Below are 13,805 nucleotides of genomic sequence, written 5' to 3' on the forward strand. Positions count from 1 at the left end.
CTGCTTCAGAGGAACAGGCTACCCAGCCATTTCCTAACCCTTGGCAAGAGCGCTGCCGAGCCAGATCCCATCAGCAAAGTCAGGGATTTAGTTTGGTTTTTAATGTATTTCTGCCCCAATGTGTATCACTTCACATTTACTATGAACTTCCCTAAAGTGAGCTTCATGGCCAAGCAGAAATGTGAACTGATTGTCCCCAGCAGAAGCCCAATGTACTGCCCGGTGAACCACACTGGCTCATGGCTTAGTTTTTTAAATGGACTATTTAGAATGGCATGCCCTGCTCAAGTAGTACCCCATGTCACCATGCTATGGGAAGCAGAAGATGCTTATGCAAATGGATATGGGAGAGGCTGCTGCATCATAGGTTTAGCCTTCAGCTCCCTGTGTTGCATACCCAGGGTATGCTATTTTGGAGGTAAAATGGCTATTTTACCTCCAATATCAGAGGCGGCATGCCTATGTATACCAGTTCCTGGGGAACATGGGCAGGAGGGAGCTGTTGCACTCATGTCCTGCTTGTGGGTTTCCCCTGGGCATCTGGTTGGCTACTGTGTGAACAGAATGCTGGACTAGATGGACTTTGGTCTGATACACCAAGGCTCTTCTCGTATGTTCTTAATTCTAGAGTTTACATGAAGATAAACTTCACATGCTGCTCCACAAGTACATATTACATTTGCCACACAGACTTCATGTTTCCAGTTTTCCATGGAAACTTCATGTTTCCAGGAAGAGCTACCATTGGGTATTCAATGTTTAGATTAGAATCACAGCTACCAGGGTATTTTTTATGCACTTCTGTTATTCTTAGCTCTTCTTACCTCATTAATTTGGTTTAACCTGTAACATGCCTCAACCCACATCCGTCTATAGCTTCCACAAATTATTTTTGTACCAAGAGCTGGAATTTAAGAACCTCTTAGTAAATAAATGCAAAGGCTTTTTGCTACAGAACATTCTAACAATACAACCTCTCCAATGAAATGTAAACCTCTTAACCCAAAACAGCTGCATTTCATGAAGTACTGCTGTTCCAAGACAAGCCCACCAGCAAGCGGTGTCAATTCCTTGTCAGTTAGTGTGCAGGGGAGGTCAGAGCGGGTAATTATGACAAGAGCAAGCCTACAAGAAAAATCAAGCCTCTGAAAGCACATAGAAGGCTACGAGGCATTCGCCTAAAACAAAACTCAACTAACAGTACAATCCTATGCATGTTTATTCTGAAGTAAGTCCTCGTATGCTCAATAGGACTCACTCCTAAGTAAGTGTGAACAGGACTGCAACGTCAAAGTGTAATTTTGTTTACTGAGCTCATTCCTAGAAAGCTGCCAACTAAGATGATAGAATTAATGCTGGAACACTTGATCAAAGTCTCTCTTCTTGATGGGGCAGCATCTGCCATCCAGGGCAATTGCAAATATTACCATACATTTTCTACCTATGTAACCAAAAGACACTGTCGGCCTACAAAAGGAACAGCCCAGGTAAGGCCACTTCACATCAGCGCTATTTATTAATGACACAAGGCATTATTTATTTCTGCATACCCACCCTTTCTTCAAACACCTCCAATGGATCTCTGAGAACTGGTTTGCTGGTTTGATCGCAGCCAGTAGAGGGAGCCCCGAACTGGCACTTGTGCTTTACACAGGACATTTCACACACATACACACCTGCAGCTGAAATGATGGAAAAGCCAAAGCTATTGGAACTAGTGAAAAACAACACCACCACCTGACTATTCTCTACAAAACTGTAGCAGTCTGGAGTCATTTCAAATATTGGCCCACAAGCCACTAATTTCCCCTCGTTTATTCAGAATTGAACCCATTTGCAGTGGATTACTTAGACCACTAAGCCACTCTCACCAGGAGGAGACTTCAATTCGCAATGATTTCTGAAAGATTTCACGTTGCACTTCAAAATGAGTCCCCCTCCTCCTCTGCTTTGTAATAAAACGACGCTACCTGCAGGTTTACCTGGCCAGACAACAGCCAAAGCTTCTGACTCCTACATCGCGTGCAAAATGATTAGCCATAGTAGACAAGACAGTTACATGCCTTCTCCCCCACTCCATCCCGGTCTGTTCCAGTCCTAACAAAACCTTAGTACCCAGATTGTCAGGCAAATGAGTCAGGTTGTCAAGAGATCAGGCCCCAAAGCCAAAAATCATCAAGAACCAGTGTCGAAGCAGCCAAATGTGGATACAATCACTGCATAAAAGCAAATTGAAACTACCATTTAAAATACTTTGCACTGGATTATTCCCTGTACTGCCAATTCCTCTGGCACATCAGAAGTTGCCACAGAAAGTAAATAAATATGGGTAGCGTCTTGTGCCCCAGTTACGTTTTTCTTGATGAGAGACCTTCCACGAGAAGGCACTGTTCGTGTGAACCTGTGCTCCCTCAAGGATAACATGCATGCAATCACTATGACTTCCACGATGGTGGTGGTACTTCTGGGAGCGATCACAGAACTGAAATCACAGTAGCATCTATAGCACACACACACACACCTGAAATCAGCAGCTTACAAATAACTTTATTCATTAAAGCGTTTACACACCGACTCTCGGTCCAAATTAACAAGGAAAATCAAATCAAAACCAGCTTCAAAGCAAAACAGCAGCAGCAGCAGCACTAGAAAAGACCAACCACAAACACTCAAACATTCACCCAGGTCAAACACACATCTAAAAAGCAGCATTTCAGCTTGGTGGCAGAACGGGAGGGAGTCGAGTGAGCCCCCTGGCTCCCAGAGGGAAGTATCCATTACTGCCACTGCGCTAGCAGTAGCGGCTGCTAGCACAATGGGGAAGTAGCACTTGGTAGCGCAACTGGAAACTACCCAAAAGGTCCACTGACTTCTCCCATTCCGGAAGTGATTGATGTCAGCCAAGGCCACAGTCTAAGTTCCTAAGACATCCCTACGTGAGCACAGCCCAGCTGCCAAATGGACAGCAGCACCATGGTCATGATATGAGTGCTGCCATGTGTAAACTAACCGTCGGGATCTAACTGACTGCCATCACGGAAGTCAGGAAGGCATTATGCCCCCCACATGCCAGACAGGCTAGCCTCTCCCTCTCCTTTCCTTCCTCCCCCTGACTTTATCACTTACATTACTCCACGAAGCCTCATGTACACAACAATGGCGCTATTTAATAGCAACAATTTGCCTCATATCCCAAAGTCAGGAAGCAGCAGAGGAACAGCTGTAGATTTAACACAGTTAAGGAAATGGCAAAGCATGGGAGCTAGGGTGCAAAATAATGAGAATCGCTGTGGTTGAAAAGCAGTGTACAAGTACTGCAAATACAATACTGACAAACAAAAAGTATTCTTCTAGAATCTGAAAAGAGCAAACGTTTCAGAATGAGGCTCCAGAAGAAATCTTGAATTAAAAATGCACCTGAGCATTTTTAAAACCTGAGTTTTACAAAACTGCTATTACTGTCAAGATTTTACAGGAGCCACAAACACTACTAAGCTTTTTGCAATTTTCTGTTCACTCAGTCATTGGTGGAATCATCCAAATGGGGAAGACCCACAACAGAGCGAGTTCCCTTTTCCTTTTGCTCTTAACATGCACCTTGGCTCCTCTCGCTCTACAGCCAAGACAGGCGCCCATATCGGGGCATCACAGTTCACATTTCCAGTATTTCTTCCCACCCTATTCTTTCCCCTCCCAAAAAATAAAGATCAGGAGTGCTTCAAAAAGTTGTTTAGGCAGATCTTGTGCAACAACATGTCTAACAGTTCACAGACTCTTTGTACCATCGTTTCACTGCCAGGACAATTTGGCTGGATGCAGCTGAACTCTGAATGAAGATAAACTGTACTTGCTGGAATGAAGAGACGTTACAGCTGAAAACAAAAGCAGGACTTTGCACAAATTTACTGAATGATGAGGCTTTCAGCACTGTGTAGCTGAGGATGAGGATGATGAGACTGCTAAAGAAAGAGGTCAAAAATGCCCCCCACCCCAGCTGATTGCAGTAAATACCAAGAGACATTAGTCATCACTCCCACACAGGATGCCTTGCTGAACGCTGCATTTCCCAGTCTAGGGCCTTTGGCTGTCATTATAACTCTTGAAACTGTCCATTTAATATTGATTTCATCCAACAGCAAAGACAGTCAACAATAATAAATTATTTGATTAAATCCTGGCAAAAGTGCAAGACAAGGCTCCAGCCCAAGGAAATATAATGGCACAAAACACTGGAGAGGCTACATTTATCTGGTTAAAGGTTAGGTCAATCGATTAACAGTGCAATCCTAAGCACATTTACTCAGAAGTCAGCCCCACTGAGTTCACTGGGTCTTACTCTGTTTAGGACTGCAGTTTTAAAACCTTTTGACCAAAGTGATCCAAATTAATTTGGCAGCAGTTTTTTTTAATGTTCATTATTTTTAATACGAGGGAATTATTATTTTTACATTCGAGGGAATGCCTCTTCAAAGATGGTGCCTGTTCTGATGTGTGCTCACATCAAGGAAATTTCAGGGGGGCAGCTGTGTTAGTCTGTTGCAGCAAAAACAACAGAGACTCTTGTGGCACCTTAAAGATTTATTATCTTTAAATGTAAAACTTATTCTGGCATAAGTTTTCATGGACTACAGCCCACTTCATCCGATGCATGGGCTATTGTAGAGTTTCCGGTTTATTTACAATGGATATTGGAGCAGGGGTTAGAATTGTAAGCAATGACATCAGAAGAATATTAAATGCAGAAAATAACTACCACATTATTCACAGTAGTCATTCACGGTGCAGTTGTTGCTGATAACACAACCAATCTAGAACTAGGTAAGCCAATTAACACATGTAATATGATAAAAATCCTCTATCCCAATTTAAGCTTCTGGCAATAGAACTAAACCTGTTGATGAATACTGACTCAGCAGTCCCTCACTCCACTGAAATTTCTTTGTTCCACAAGGGCTGCTTTAAGGTCAGTGATAGAATGTCCAGGGAAGCTGAAGTATTCTACCACTGGTTTTTGAATATGGCTTCTTCTTCTTCTTTTCTTCAGAAAGACGGCTTTTATCCATTTGCAAGTATATGTCAACTTAGGGTGAAATCCTATGTATGTTTAGACAGAAAAAAGGCCTACAACTCCCAGCGTTCCCCAGCCAACCATGCTGACTTGGGAATGCTGGCAGTTGTAAAACTTTTTACTGCTTAAACATGCACAGGATTGTGCCTTTAATCTAATCAACTAGAGCTCGTGTGATTCACTGAATTATATTTAACTGTATGACCGCCCTACAAAACAGACCAGTCAAAATCAGACAACCAGAGCAAACGTTTACCACACATGTGATTTTGAGTACTGTATCCGGTTCTGGGCACCACAATTTAAGAAGGATGCAGACAAACTGGAGAGGGTTCAGAGGAGGCAACAAAGATGATCAGGGGACTGGAAACAAAGCCCTATGAAGAGAGACTGAAAGAACTGGGCATGTTTAGCCTTGAGAAGAGAAGACTGAGGGGAGATAGGATAGCGCTCTTCAAGTCCTTGAAAGGTTGTCACAGAGAGGAAGGCCAGGATCTCTTCTCGATCATCCCAGAATGCAGGACACAGAAGAATGGGCTCAAGTGACAGGAAGCCAGATTCCGGCTGAACATCAGGAAAAATTTCCTGATTGTTAGAGCAACACACAATGGAACCAATTACCGAGGGAGGTGGTGGGCTCTCCCACACTGGAGGCATTCAAGATGAGGCTGGACAGCCATCTGTCGAGGATGCTCTGACTTGGATGCTGTCAAGGATGCTCTGCCTTGAGCAGGAGGTTCGACTCAATGGTCTTGTAGGCCCCTTCCAACCCTACTATTCTATGATTCTATGGTTTTAAACACAATTGTCCCAAACTCTGCTAAGCCACATCAAAGGTGGAAAGTAGTTTAGGATATGAGGGAGCCACAGCATTGCAAGGACATAATTCTGTTTTACCTTTTATGGACACCAACCTCCCACAACCAGGTGGCTGACTGAGAATGATGGGAGTTGTAGCCCAACACATCTGGATGGTGCCAGGTTGGGGAAGGTTGGTGTACACCATTGCTGGAGTCAAGGACATGCAAAAGTGCTGCTGGAGGTAGCAATCTTTTATAAAGAGAAGTTCGGTGGTCAAGATTGGCCTTTTCCCTTAATTTCAAGCGCGGTTTCCTGGCTACGAGGTTGGAGCCCTGTCTTTGACCTCGTATCCAGGAAACCGAAAAATCCTATGTCCCCCAGCCATGTCCAGGAGGCATTGGATTGCTCTCTAAGGGAGCGATCCTATGGCCACTATACCCTGTCTAGAGGGCCATAGGATTGTTCGGTTTCTGACTGCTCCCAGAAACTCCCCTCCCCACTCCCTCCCCCACTGCCTCATAACCAGCATGGTTTTCTCTGCACCGGCGATGTCTCTGCACTCAGAAACGAGTGCAGAGACAGGGAGGAAAGGGGCGGTCCCAGGGGCGGGGACGGGAGGAAACCGCGGAAGCTGCTTTATGCAGCTTCCTATCAGGCCTCTAGGCCCCTTCCCTCTCCCTCCCCAAACCTGCGCCTAGATGGGTGAAATCGCCTGTCTAGGCAAAATGTGGGGTGGCCAAAACATGGAGGAGAGGGTCCCCTCTGCGCTTCAGCCACCCTGCATAGGATAGTCAGCAGCCTCCGATTTCGGAGGCTGGGGATTATCCAGATAGGATTGAACCCTAAGCCTCTTACAATGCCCTTTGATTCTGTGTCATGGCACAGCTAGGGCCGGATGGACCTCCAGGCAGAGGTCCGGGGTCCCCACAGCCCCGGGGCTGGTTGGCCACTGCGTGAACAGAATGCTGGACTAGATGGACCCTTGGTCTGACCCAGCATCAGGGCTCTTCTTACATTCTTGTCAAAAAAAAGTCAAATATATAATTTTTATAGATTGACCATTACTTTCAGAGCCAAGGAATGAGGGCAGCAGGAGATGGGAACATATGTCTAAATACTGAAACACAGAGCTATGCTCACAGCCCTTTTTTCATAAGAGCCATTGTGGTGGCTAGACTGTTAGACTAGGATCAAGGGGACCCAGGTTCAAATCCTCACTCAGCCATGAAGCTCATCAGGTGACCTTAGGTCTGTCACCATCTCTCAGCCTAACCTACACCACAAGGCTGTTGAGAGAATTACATGCTGGGTGGGGACAATGGGAGTTGTAGTCCAACATGGTTCAAAGGAGGGCAACAAAGATGATCAGGGGACTGGAAACAAAGCCCTATGAGGAGAGACTGAAAGAACTGGGCATGTTTAGCCTTGAGAAGACTGAGGGGAGATATGATAGCACTCTTCAAGTACTTGAAAGGTTGTCACAGAGAAGAAGGCCAGGATCTCTTCTCAGTCATCCCAGAGTACAGGACACAGAAGAATGGGCTCAAGTTATGGGAAGCCAGATTCCGGCTGAACATCAGGAGAAACTTCCTGACTGTTACAGCAATACGACAATGGAACCAATTACCTAGGGAGGTGGTGGGCTCTCCCACACTGGAGGCGCTCAAGACGAGGCTGGACAGCCATCTGTCAGGGATGCTCTGACTTGGATTCCTGCATTGAGCAGGGGGTTGGACTCGATAGCCTTGTAGGCCCCTTCCAACACTACGATTCTATGCTGGTTGGGGAAGGCTGGTTTATACTACCCTGAACTCCTTGGAGAAATAGCAGTCTAAAAATATAATCAATCAGCACATAGGATCAGAACTTTCCAAATGTGAAACCAGAGATGTGGGTCAATGCTTTTGGGAGCCTATCGTGAGACTTTTGTTATGTTTAAATCAGCAGGATATACTTAATAGCAGTGTGTTTGTGCTGCAGTTAAAACTGGCCATAACAAACATAGGAAACTACCTTTTACCAAGTCGGAGTATTTATCCATCTAGCCCAATATTGTTTACTCCGACTGGCAGCAACTCTCCAAAGTCTCAGGTACAGGTCCTTCCCATCCCCCGCTACTTGAATCCCTTTTAATTGAAAACTAACAAACAGACAGAATCTGGGACATTACACATGCAAAGCGCTCTATACCACTGATCATCCAAGTACACACGTTTAGTAATGCTCTTACACCTATGTTCAAGCAGCTTCATTGGCTCCCAGTTTGTTTCAAGGAAGAATTCAAAGGGTTGTATCCAATGTTGGTCTAACTTAAGTCCATTTCATTTCAATGGGTCTAATCGAAGTGGAACTAACATTGGATACAAACCAAAGTGCTGGTTTTGACCATAAAAGCCCTAAACGTTAAGGGTTCTACTCGTAAAGGCAGCCTAAAACTCATTTTAAATAAATAAATATAAATAAAACAGTGGGCACATGAAGGTCCATCTGTTCCCATGTGAACCTGGCTGGCAGCCAATAATCAGAGACCTTTCTTTGAGTACCTTCTCTCTACAGGGGTTAGGTGGGTAGCTACTACAGTACCAGGGAAAGAAAGGACCTTTGCTGAGCACCTCCCTTCCAAGGGAGATCAACATGACACTTTTAATATTATCCTTTAGGCAACAGGCAAAGTCTGTCCCATTTGCTCAGACTTTGGTGAGTAAACTGATTTGTTGTATTTGCTGTTTTGTTTCGTTTGCTCAAGTTGGTTTGCACACTAGTTAATATAACTCTGTGTTCTACCACAGTCAGAAGTACCTGTGGTGCGAATGAGACAGGGCCTTCTCCATGAACCCGGAATGTGGAACTCCCTGCCCCAAGAGATTCATCTTCCTCCCTGCCCTGAGAGAGTCTTCCCCTGGCATCTGAAGTCCCCCAATATGATTTTATTTTGTCCACCATGTTGTTTATGTTGATGTTTTCTATTGTTTTTTTAATGGACGTTGCTGCAATTTTAATATTAGCAAGCACTCCTTTTGAGAATCTCTTTTTAGATACAGAGCGTTGTATAAATTCTGCAAATAAAATAAGGTCCTTCTCAGTTGCCCGCCACCAAGGGCCGGCAAGTACAAAGGAGAGGGCATTTTCAGTGGTGGCCCCGCAATGTCCGGAATCAGTTTCCATCAGGGGTTCATCAGATCTTCCAGAAGGCTCTGTTTTCGCTGGCCTTCCTATAATGCGTGGGCTACAGGCTTTATTGGTGCAATGTTTTATAGTGTGTTATTGTGTATTTGTTTACTGCCTATGTGTGTACTTTTGAATGTGTGCGTGTGTGTGTGTGTGTGTGTGTGTATATATATATATATATATATATATCTTGCACACCGCCTTGATAGAGTTCTACACTCAAAGGCAGCCTAAAAATAATTTTAAATCAGTCAAATAATTGGCAGAGGTGAACATGATAACAGTAAACGGTTTAATATGTAAGGCACAGAACTTACGTGTCAGTGATCCAAGGGGAAGGAGGCGAGGGAAGCAGGGGAAATGGAGGCTTAATAGATGCCTTGCACCGTCAACTGTGTAAGTGGGTGGGTGGGAGGGAGGGGGGGTCTTTTATTGTTTAACCCCTTTTCAAAAAACATTTCAATAAAGAAGACCACAGCAGCAACACTGACGCGCGACCCCTGCGCCGGTAACGTCAACCACGGAGACCCCCCAGTCCCACAGGGGATGCTTCCCCCCCCCAACTTCAGAGGTAGGGTCCCTGGCCTCACGGTGCCCCCCCTTCTCCACCAGCCCCCCAGTTCCTCGGGGGCCCCCAGAGTCCCAAGCACCCGCCCCCCAGTCTCCCATTCCGGAGCGACCTTAAAGGGGAGGGGGCTGCCTTCCCTCAGACTGTACCATTCCGCAGGAAAGGGGGGAAGCCCCCCCAAAGCCTGCGTCCAAAAGGTCGCCTATTTGCGCATAAACACACCCCCTTCCTCGCGCGTGGTACGACCCACCTCCCCCCCACTTACCTCCTGAGTTTGACCCTCCCGCCCGGCGGGCGCCGCAGCCTCCAGTCGGTCGCTCCCGGGGTCGGCAGACAGCCACCATTCGGAGAGGGAGGGGGGAGAAAGGCGGCGGAGCGGGCGCCCGCTGTCTTCGCCTCCGTCCGATCCTCGTTTCCTCCGTTCCCCCCCTCGAGGTTGGCGGCGGATGGTTCGCTCCACGGGGCGAGCGGTCCAACCCGCAGAGCCCTCCCAGCGCCTCACCTCTCGCTTTCTCTACTTCACCTCGCCCGCCGCCGGTTCTTTCAACGCGTCTTCGGTCATTTCCGAAAGGAGTCGGCGGAAAGGGCCGAGGGCGGCGCGGGAAGGGACGAAGACGAACGAAGATTCCCGAAACGGAGGGAGGGGGAGGAAAGGGGAGAACCACAGGCCGGCAGAAGAAACGCGAGAGAGGAGACGACTCGGGGGAGGTTCGGAAGCAGACGGAAAGTGCCGACTCTCTCTCCGATGCGAGCCCCCCCGCTCCTAAATTCTACGCATGCGCAATCGGCGAGAGTAGCTTTCCCGCCCAAACTAGCGTTCGCCTCTAGTCAAGTTATATGCTATATTTATTTTGTCATTATTTTAGGAGTTACTTGGTTCAAGCCAATCATTGATATATTTTATATTTGGATTTAAACTTGAGGCAAACTTTGAGAATTTGTAAAAAAAAATATGTATTTTTTAATTAAAAGTAATGTCATTTCCCCCCTTCGTGGATCGCTGCCTTGTTGTGGCGAAGGGGCTTGCGGCACTCAGTGGAGCCATAAGCTATGCCGTGCGGGGCCACCCAAGACGGACAGGTCATGGCGGAGAGTTCTGACAAAATGTGGTCCACTGGAGCAGGAAATGGCAACCCACTCCAGTATTCTTGCCAAGAAAACCCCATGGAATGTATAGGCTAAAAGAGATGACGCCGGAAGATGAGCCCCTCAGGTCGGAAGGTGTCCAATATACTACTGGGGAAGAGCAGAGGGAATTTCCAAGTAGCGCCAGAAAGAGTGAAGCGGCTGGGCCAGAGCCGAAAGGACACTCAGCTGTGGATGTGTCTGGTGGTGAAAAGAAAATCCGATCCTGTAAAGAACAATATTGTTTAGGAACCTGGAATGTCAGATCAAAGAATCAAGGTAAGCTGGAGGTGGTCAAATGTGAGATGGCAAGACTGAACATCGACATCTTGGGAATCAGCGAACTAAAATGGACAGGCATGGGCGAATTTAATTCAGGTGACCATCATATCTACTATTGTGGGCAAGAATCCCTTAGAAGAAATGGAGTAGCACTCATAGTCAACAAAAGGGTGGGAAAAGCAGTACTGGGGTACAATCTTAAAAATGATAGAATGATCTCAGTACGAATCCAAGGCAAACCATTCAACATCACAGTAATTCAAGTCTATGCCCCAACCACTGAGGCCGAAGAAGCTGAGGTTGATCGGTTCTATGAAGACCTACAACACCTTCGAGAACTAACACCAAAAGAAGATGTCCTCTTCATCATAGGGGATTGGAATGCTAAAGTAGGAAGTCAAGAAATCACCGGGATAACAGGCAGGCATGGCCTTGGTGTACAAAATGAAGCAGGACAAAAGCTAATAGAGTCTTGCCAAGAGAACACGCTGACCATAGCAAACACTCTTTTCCAACAGCACAAGAGGCGACTCTACACATGGACATCACCAGATGGTCAATATCGAAATCAGATTGATTATGTCCTTTGCAGCCAAAGATGGAGAAGCTCTATACTAGGGGTCTCAGAGAATTTCTCGCCGAAACTTCGGGGGGCCAAGTGCCAACGTATTCGGACCCCCGAAGTACTTTCGGGGAGAAATTCTCCGCACGCCCCCCGCACCACCCCCCGGGATGGGACTTACCTTTCCCGAATGTCGCTCCCGGTGGCGGGTCGCAGCGGCGGTTCGGCAGGGCTTCGGCGGGGGCGGCGCTGCCGCCACCATTCCAAGAAAAGTAAAAAAAAAAAAAAAACGCCCCCGTGATAGGCTACGTGACGATTAGCGTAGCCTATCACGGCTAGATCTGCAAAGTCAGCCGTGATAGGCTACGTAAATCGTCACGTAGCCTATCACGGGTGACTTAAAAAAAAAAAAAAGTGCGTACAGCTAATGGCGGCCCCCATAGGGAGCCGCGATTCGCGTTCCTTATTTGGTTGCTGTAGTCTACGTAAAGATTACGTAGACTACGGCGAAAATACGGGCAACGCTATTTGCGTTGCCCTTATTTTTGCCGTAGTCTACGTAAATCTTTACGTAGACTACAGCAACCAAATAAGGAACGCGAATGGCGGCTCCCTATGGGGGCCGCCATTAGCCGTACGTGCTTTTTTTTTTTTTTAAGTCATCCGTGGTAGGCTACGTAACGATTAATGTAGCCTATCACGGCTGACTTTGCAGATCTAGCCGTGATAGGCTACGCTAATCGTCATGTAGCCTATCACGGGGCGTTTTTGTTTTTTGTTTTAGTTTTCTGTGGAAGTTTGCGGCTGGGGAGACGGGGCGCTTCTCCCCGGCCTGAATTTCAGCCGGGGGCGAGGCAGGAAGCCTCCCCCCCGCCCTGAATTTCAGCCGGGCGAGGCGGGAAGACACCCCCCACTCGCATGAATTTCGGGGGGGAGAAGCGAAGCGCCTCCCCCCCACCGCAAAAAAAGCTGCGGGACAAGGTAAGTCCCTTTCGTACATCCCTACTCTATACAGTCAGTAAAAACAAGACTTGGAGCTGACTGGCTCAGATCATGAGGTTCTTATTGAGGAAAACAATAGAATTTATTTATTTATTCATTTCTATACCGCCCAATAGCCGAAGCTCTCTAGAATGGGAAAGACTAGAAATCTTTTCAAGAAAATCAGAGATATCAAGGGAACATTTTGTGCAAAGACGGGCATGATAAAGGACAAAAAAAGCAGGGACCTAACAGAAGCAGATGAGATTAAGAAGAGGTGGAAAGAATACACAGAAGAACTATACAGGAAAGATCTGAATGTCCCTGATAGCCATGATAGTGCGGTCACTGAACTTGAGCCGAACATCCTAGACAGTGAAGTCAACTGGGCCTTAGGAAGCATTATTAACAACAAAGCTAGCAGAGATGACAGTATTCCAGCTGAGCTATTTAAAATCCTAAAAGATGATGCTGTTGAAGTGCTGCATTCAATATGCCAACACATTTGGAACACTCAACAGTGGCCACAAGACTGGAAAAGGTCAGTTTACATCCCAATTCTAAAGAAGGGCAATGCCAAGGAGTGTTCAAACTACCGTACAATTGCGCTCATTTCACATGCCAGCAAGGTGATGCTCAAAATCCTACAAGCTAGGCTTCAGCAGTATGTGAACCGAAAACTACCGGAAGTACAAGCTGGGTTTCGAAGAGGCAGAGCAAATCGCCAACATTCGCTGCATCATGGAGAAAGCAAGAGAATTCCAGAAAAACGTCTATTTCTGCTTCATTGACTACGCTAAAGCCTTTGATTGTGTGGATCACAACAAACTGTGGCAAATTCTTAAAGAGATGGGAGTACCAGACCACCTTACCTGTCTCCTGAGAAACCTGTACGAGGGTCAAGAAGCAACAGTAAGAACCAGACATGGAAAAACCGAGTGGTTCAAAATTGGGAAAGGAGTACGACAAGGCTGTATATTGTCGCCCTGCATATTTATTTTATATGCAGGGTAAATCATGAGAAACGCCAGGTTGGATGAATCACAGGTCGAAATTAAGATTGCCGGGAGAATTATCAAGAACCTCAGATACGCAGACGATACCACCATAACGGCACGAAGCAAAGAGGATCTAAAGAGCCTCTTGTTCAGGGTGAAAGTGGAGAGTGCAAAAGCTGGTTTGAAACTCAACATTAAAAAAACGAAGATCATGGCATCTGGCCCCATCACTTCCTGGCATATAGAAGGGGA

General features: G+C 46.4%; 1 protein-coding gene across 5 annotated transcripts in view; it reads right to left on the minus strand.

The window, feature by feature from the left end:
* Positions 1–10,541, minus strand: part of EXTL3 (exostosin like glycosyltransferase 3) — a 154,561-nt gene extending 144,020 nt beyond the window's left edge. For 3 of the 5 annotated variants that reach the window (XM_084829464.1, XM_084829460.1, XM_084829461.1), the window contains exon 1: positions 9,871–10,541. The gene's annotated coding sequence lies outside the window, so the exon portion shown is untranslated. Of the gene's footprint in view, positions 1–1,554; positions 9,588–9,870 lie in introns of those variants that run through there. The other 2 variants (XM_084829462.1, XM_084829463.1) reach the window with 2 other exon arrangements.
* Between the last annotated feature and the right edge of the window lie 3,264 nt (positions 10,542–13,805).

This window comes from Heloderma suspectum, chromosome 1 (genome assembly GCF_057233095.1).
Source record: "Heloderma suspectum isolate Gila_16-S chromosome 1, 16-S_ref, whole genome shotgun sequence".
Taxonomy (NCBI): domain Eukaryota; kingdom Metazoa; phylum Chordata; class Lepidosauria; order Squamata; family Helodermatidae; genus Heloderma; species Heloderma suspectum.